The sequence below is a fragment of the Poecilia formosa genome, unplaced genomic scaffold, assembly GCF_000485575.1.
Source record: "Poecilia formosa unplaced genomic scaffold, Poecilia_formosa-5.1.2 Scaffold573, whole genome shotgun sequence".
Taxonomy (NCBI): domain Eukaryota; kingdom Metazoa; phylum Chordata; class Actinopteri; order Cyprinodontiformes; family Poeciliidae; genus Poecilia; species Poecilia formosa.
Genome location: NW_006800512.1, coordinates 1,641 through 9,387, shown reverse-complemented (window position 1 = coordinate 9,387; position 7,747 = coordinate 1,641).

The following is a 7,747-nucleotide window of genomic DNA, read 5'->3' as shown; positions in this document are numbered from 1 at the left end:
GGCACAGATTAAGTCCTTCGGAAGTTGATTTCTGCTCCGGCTCTCGCCCTGCCCTCTTCTTTCTTTCATGTGGGCAATTATCCAAATTCACCTAATTTTTGTCTTCTCTCTCTTTTTTTATAACAGCCAATAGTGACTCAGTCTGGCATTATTTAAAATTACAACAATCAAACGCAATATGACATAAAACAACTCAGGAAAAGTAGCCTTCCTGTGTTTACTTTGTAGACTCTAGTACAGAGTGGACCTGATGACATCATCAACCCATCGGTGAAAAGATCGCGATCTCCATGGGTGAAAAATATAAAAAAGGATGTAAACTTTGGAAGTAATTATGAGTTTTGGTGTTTCACAAACAGCAATTCTTTAGTTAATAGGAAAATTACAACATATTTAGGCCAACATGTTCAACTAATCCTGAATCCCCTTAAACACACTACTGTTTTGTTTAACAGTGAGAAAGTAAACAGAAATCAACCAAGATATCAGGAAGAGAATTGTGTAGCTGCACAATTCTGCTTTAGGCTTGTGAACAATTTGCATATGCTTGATGCTCTGTTTAAACAACTTCATGCAAGTACAGACAGTTCTGTATGCCAGAGGTAAGTGTGTTTGGATTGCAAATCTGCAGATTGGCCACAGAACAAAAACCAAAGATCTTGTGTGAATACTGGATGAAGCTGGTAAGGCAGTGTCTTCATCCACAGTGATGTAGGTGCTGTACAAGCCATAACACATACTTCCACTCACCCACAGGTGCTGGTCATAAAATTAGAATATCATGAAAAAATGTATTTAAATCAGTAATTCCATTCAAAAAGTGAAATTTGTATATTCATGTCTTACATACAGACTGATACATTTCAAGTGTTTATTTCTTTTAATGTTGATGATTATAACTGACAACTAATTAAAACTCCAAATTCAATATCTCAGATAATTAGAATATTGTGAAAAGGTTTACCAGTGTAGATCCCTGGTGCTACACACTAGTCAGATAATTCACTCAAAATCCCTGCAAACACTATTAAATGGTGTCTCAGTCCAGTTCTGTGGGTTACACGATCCTGGGGATGATTGCTGACCTGACAGTTGTCCAAAAGATGACCTTTGATAAAAAAGAACAATCTGGACAAATTAGTACTGTAGAATTACAGGCTGACCTCTGACCTCCCATTCATCAGCAAAGTTATTGAAAAAGCAGTTTTTAAACAATTAACTAGCTTCCTAACAATAATGAATCGCTTTGACTCCTTCCAGTCTGGTTCTCGTGCTCACCACAGCACGGAGACGGCCCTTGTAAAAGTGTTCAATGATATCCATATTAATACAGACTGTGGGAGAACCACAGTGCTGGTTCTGTTGGACCTCAGTGCAGCTTTTGACACTGCTGGCCATGACATTTTACTGAATCGACTGGAGAGTTGGGTCAGACTCTCCGGTCCAGTGCTCAACTGGTTTGAATCTTACATAAAGAACATGGATTTCTTTGTTTCAATCGGAAACTTCACATCAGAGAGGTCAAAGGTCACATGTGGGGTACCCCAAGGTTCAAAACTAGGACTCATCCTATTCAATATTTATATGCTCCCACTGGCTCAGGTTATAACGGGAAATAAGATTAGCTACCATAACTATGTGGATGATACCCAGCTCTACATCACGATGTCACCAGGTGACTCTGAACCCATCCAATCACTGAATAGATGCTTAAAACAGATAAATGTGTGGATGTGCTAAAACTTTCTCCAGCTGAACGGAAACAAAACTGAAGTTATCTTTGGACCTAAAGAGGAGTGAACCAGCTTCAGTTATTACAACTGAAAACCAGCAATCAGCCCGAAAGCGAGTGATGGACTCTGACCTGAACCTTCAGAGCCACATTAAGACAGTTACAAAGTCAGCCTTCTATCACCTGAAGAACATCTCCAGGATTAGAGGACTAATGTCTCAGCGTTATCTAGAGAAACTCATCCATGTGTTTATCTTTAGCCACATTGATTACTGCAACAGCGTCTTCACAGGTCTGACTATAACATTTCAATCAAACAGCTGCAGCTGATCCAGAAGCTGCTGCTGGTGTTCTCACTAAAACCAGGAAGATGGAGCACATAACACCAGTTTTAAAGTCCCTACACTGGCTCCCTGAAGCTCAGAGAATAGACCTTAAAATATTATTAGTTTATAAATCACTGAATGGTTTAGCACCACAATACATTAAAGATCTGTTAATTCTGTACCAACCGTCTAGACCCCTCAGGTCTTCTGGTTCTGGTTCTGCTCTGCATCCCCAGAACCAGAACCAAGCGAGAAGCAGCATTCAGCTTCTATGCACCACATACTGTATCTGGAACAAACTTCCAGAAAACTGTAAAACAGCTGAAACACTGGGTGCCTTTAAATCTCAACTAAAAACCCACCTGTTTAGAGTTGTATTTGAAACATAATAAATTACGAATTTAATGATCGCACTTGACTTAATGTAATGTTTTGATGGTTGATTCTATGTTGCATGACTTTGTATTTTTGTTTTTATGATTTAAATGCCTTGCTGCTGAAATGTGCTACACACATGATTTGATTTGATTTGACTGACATCTTGCACAAGAGGGCAAAGAAAAGATCATTGTTAAAGAGGCTGACTGTACACAGAGCTCTGTGTTCAAGCACATTCATAGAGGTGAAGGGAAGGAAAAATGTGGTCAAAAACAATTGTACAGGCAATTGAGCTAACCACATCTTGGAGAGTAGAACTGCATAATTTTATAGATTCTATAATTTTTATTGATATTATTTTTACTCATAAAGTATACATTTTCCATCCGTGAGTACTGACACATTAAATCCTACTCCAATCACTTGTGTTCCAACTTGCACATATACATTAAAAATGACATGTAACAAAACACCAGTTACAACAAATGAAATAATGAAATGAAACAGATAAATTTCATTTTCTAATATAAGTGAACAACACAAAAAGGGTTCCTTTTCTGCATAACCAAATACACAAAGCCACACAATTAACATTTAAACAAAGAAAATGTATAACAAATGTATAAAAGCAACATTTATTACACTAGTATTACGCCATCAGTTCAATTAATTCAATCCACGTCTTCATAGACGTCACAGTCACAAAATGTCACGAAAATCACTCTGTCCCTCTGAAATCTTTCAGAAAATCTTAAAAATGTATCAAATCGTACTGTTTGCTGAATATTGTGATTTACATTGTATTGTGAACAGAATATAGTGTATCATTTGCTTAGATTCCCATTTAAAAATGTGGGGGAGATTCACAAAGAGTGGACTGGAGCTGGTGTTAATGCTTCAAGAACAGGAAGACAAGGGCTTCAGCTGTGACATTCCTTGTGTCAAGCCACTCTAGCACGGGTGAGACGCTTATGATGCTGTCTCTTGTGCAAAAGACAAACAGGACTGGACAGCTGCTGAGTGGTCCAAAGTTATGTTCTCTAGTGAAAGTAAGTTTTGCATTTCCTTTGGAAATCAAGGTCACAGAGTCTGGAGGAAGAGAGGAGAGGCACAGAATCCATGTTGCTTGAGGTCCAGTCAAAATTTCCAGTGTCAGTGATGGTTTGTGGTACCATGTCATCTTCTGGTGTTGGTCCACTGTGTTTTCTGAGGTCCAAGGTTAACGCAGCCATCTACCAGGAAGTTTTAGAGCTCTTCATGCTTCCTACATTATGGAGATGGAGATTTAATTTTCCAGTAACTCAGATAGTAGACAGCGTGTCTGCTATCTGCTATCACAGTACAGAGGATCGTAATTGAGAGTTTAATCATGGGGAACAACAGGAATACAAGCGTTAAGTTTTGACAGTGAATTAGCAGTGCTGCTGGCAGCTTGTTTGTCTGAAGAACGGACAGTAATTAAAAAGAAAAAAAGTGGTGAAGCTTGTCAGAGTTCTGAGCTTCAGTGTTACGCCGACAGTGTAAAAACCGTAAGTGACAGTGTAAACTGTCCCTAAATTCACATTAGCTTGGTGTAATGTGAATTTTCTTTTTCTTTTTTTTCTAAAAATAATAAAGTTCATGCTTGGCTATTGGGTTGCGTCATTTGCCGCAATTCCTAAATCAAAAAGATTACACATTAAAAAAATGAAAGTGCAAGAATGTAATTATATTTATATGTGTAGCGGAATTATGAGCTGATCTGAATTTTTACCATTATGTTTGGGCTAGCAATAAATGTCTATAAGACAAAATAAAATATCTGGGTATATTTTATTCCATCAGAACCAGAACATATAGGTTCTATTTCATTTAATGGTTCTGATGTCTTAATGTCACTGCAAATGTTACCGGCCCCAGACCTAGGGGAATCTGGGGCCAGTATCAAGTGGTGCACAGGGAGTTGAATCCTGTGCAACCAGATCTGTGGATCACAGAGGAAGCAAGTCATAACAGTGTATCTCTGGCAAGAGCTTGTTTATTCTGAGCCGCTCCGAGCCAGGAGACTCGTTCTCCCTGTTAGACCCACAGCGGCACGAGAGCGCCCCCACTGGCGAGAAGATACATATGCACATGACAAATACGTGTATGAACAATAAAAATAATGATAATAAAAAAGAAAACAAAAGACAAGACCATTTCTGTTTGAAAAAATAGAGGTGTATTCATCTTTTTTTTTCTTTTTTTTTTACTGTTTCTCAACACACTACACAAAAATCAGAAGAGAGTTGACCACAGCTGCTGCTGAGCTCTCCAGACTGTAACATCCATATTACTGGGATGCCACACATCAACCAGTTAGAGAGAGAATTGCCAGCGGAAGATCTCGTAACTTACCCTTGTGGAGCTTGGGTAACTCTTGCACTGGCAAGAGTTCAATCAGACCAAATTGAATTTGTTGCTCCAACTAGTGTCTTTTGAACGTGCTTCCAAAACAAAAAGGCAGTGTCCCTGTGCTAAGAGGTAGTTTTTATCACCTACCGACAGGTGCAGAAACAAGAATTGGGGTAAAAAAAAAAAAATCTAAATTTTAAGAGATCCTAAAATGATGTGTGCTCGTTTCATTGTGGGCAAAAAGCCAAGAAAACCCAAAGCAACTGAGTCAATGAAGTAGCTAAATATGCTAGTATGGGTTATTTGGAACCACTTCTTCAAGTCATCATTCCACGCTGTAGTGTAGGCAGTGGTGAAACAATACTGCCACATTTAAGCTGTGATATCTGGTGTACCCACATATTTTATAGCCTAAAACGTCTCACGAAATCCTGTTAGCAAGTAGCTGACATGTAAACAAATGGTGGTTGCGTTGTGCAGCAGAAGTCGTGCCCATAATTCACACAAAGCCTCATGGGGGCTCGGAATAAGGTGAATAGGGGGAAAAGTTAGGAAAATTCCAATGGCTCCTGATCGACAGGGGACCCTCCCACAAAATAGTTTTCTTTTTCCTATAAAAATAGAAAAAAAAAAAATTGGGGGCCCTGTCAGTAACAAAGTTAATTAAAGCTGCAAGTGGCATCGTACATCAGTGGCACAAAAAGGGGGTATGCAGCGCATGCAATGCAGCACCAGAGGGGGCGTCAAAACCCCGTCTGGAGGGGGCGGCGCGCCGATTCTGTTTTCCCATACACTTCAGCGCGCCTTACGCTCCTCCACCTCGCACAGTGACGAGGTAAATGTAGCGAGTCTTACCCTTCACGTAACTTCGTCTCGGGGCGGGGTGTAGAGCGAGCTATATTTTCCACGCTCTTTCAACCTTCCTTCGGGGGAGAAGGGGATAGGGGGGCGCCGATTTATGTTTTCGCATCCACCTGAATAATGTGTAGTTGCGCCACTGTCGTACGTGCCTCTCACTCCAGCCTCCTGGCGACTGCAGGAGCTCTGGCGACGCTGCCCGCCAGCCACTGCAGATGCTCTCACGCAGGTCCCACACCCGTCCATCAGATGATATGCACAAATGCGTTTGGCAGCGCTCCCTGACGACACACGAAAAATCTGGTGCATATCGGCCGATGGGGTGAGAAGATATAGCTGAAGGATTAATCTACGGGGCGCAGTGGAGTCCAATAGTTTAATGCTATTGGGCTCTTTAGATATTCACAAGAGTCATTCATAACAAGTTTGGTGATGGCGCAAATCGGATGATGCATGTGTGATTTAGAGATGATCATATGCGTATGACGAGGGATTGAAATTTGCGATTTGGTCACTCCCACACGGTTCAGCCAGCAGCTAGCTAGAGCATTGACAGACTTCATCGTCATTCTGAACAGACTTCAGAAAATCAACGTATGAAGCATATTCCTTCATAAAAGTATATGAATCAAAGAGTAAAAGTACCCTAATAAACAGTAAGATTACAATAGGCCTTCGCAGCGCTGTCGCTGCTCGGGCCTAATAATTTTGTAGTTTCTAAAAACAGTTTTTAGCAGTTAAAAAAATAAATGTTACCACTCCCAGACAAAAAAGCACACATCCACATTTGGATCTGTATGAAATAGTTTGTTCCTGCTTAGCAAACTTGCCAAGACAATACAAGAACAACTATGGCAGTGTTGAGAATGAAAATCCTAATTGATGAATCACAATTTGTATTGACACACGGAGCATAAAATCAGCCAAGAAAAGCATTCAGACTTTACTTATTTTATTCACTTTCAACGCTGAAAGGAGACACTTTTACCATTACATTCGAGAAGAGTTTCTAAAAAGTCTGTGCAGCGTCTGAGGAGAAGGAGGAGAGTAGCTGATTATATGGACTGAAGACACTCCCTGAAATCACACCATGTCTCTGTGGCCTGATAAGTTTCTGTTTCTCTGAGGAATGAGCCTTAGCGTCTAACAGAATCAAAAATGTAACTTTTTACAATGAGCCTTTTGTCTAACAGCATGTGACTCTTTCTCGACCTGGTAAAGCATCTCAACAGCAGTTACTATGTTGCCAAGAAAAGTAAAAAGTTTTCGAAAAAATTCTCAAGTGTCAATTTATTACCCAGTTTTTCTCCAGCAGAGGTGGGTAGACTATGTGAGATTATTAACCATTTAGCAAAATTAGCTAATCTACAGACTACCATATGCCTCTGTTTCACTGGCATTTAATGGTAAATAAACTGAACTTCCATAACACTTTTCCAGTCATTTTGACTACTCAAAGCACTTTACACTAGAGTAACATTCACCTGTTAGAATTCAAGTTTATACACTGATTAAATTGCAGATCGGTAGACAATTTAACTTGTCCCTGTAAATTTTACCACACTTAACAGATGAGTCAGTCAGCAGCAGCTCTGACAAGTTCAACTAATGTTCAGTTAGTAACATGTTGGTCTAAATATGTTGTAATTTGCCTATTAACTAAAAACAATTGCTGTTTGTGATACGCCAAACTCAAAATTTACATCTTTTGTTATATTTTTCACCATTTTTTCACTGATAGGTTGATGATGTCATTTGATCTCTTGAAGAAGAAGACTAACTTTACCTGAGTTGTTGTTTATCATATATTGTTTGACTGGTGTAATTTTAGATAATGCTACGCTGTGTCACTATTGGCTGTTATAAAAAAATATGTATATCTGGAAAATTTCCCAATGAAAGAAGAAAGAGCGGAGTGCGAGAGAGCTAGAGCGGAACACAACTTCAAAAGGACCTAATCTGTACCTTCGACATTTCTCCAAAGCACTTTGTCTTTGTTAGCAGAACTAACAAAGACAATTGTTATCTTAATGAGCTAAAAATAAATGCCATGCTGCCATGCTGTTGTCAGGCAGAGCTG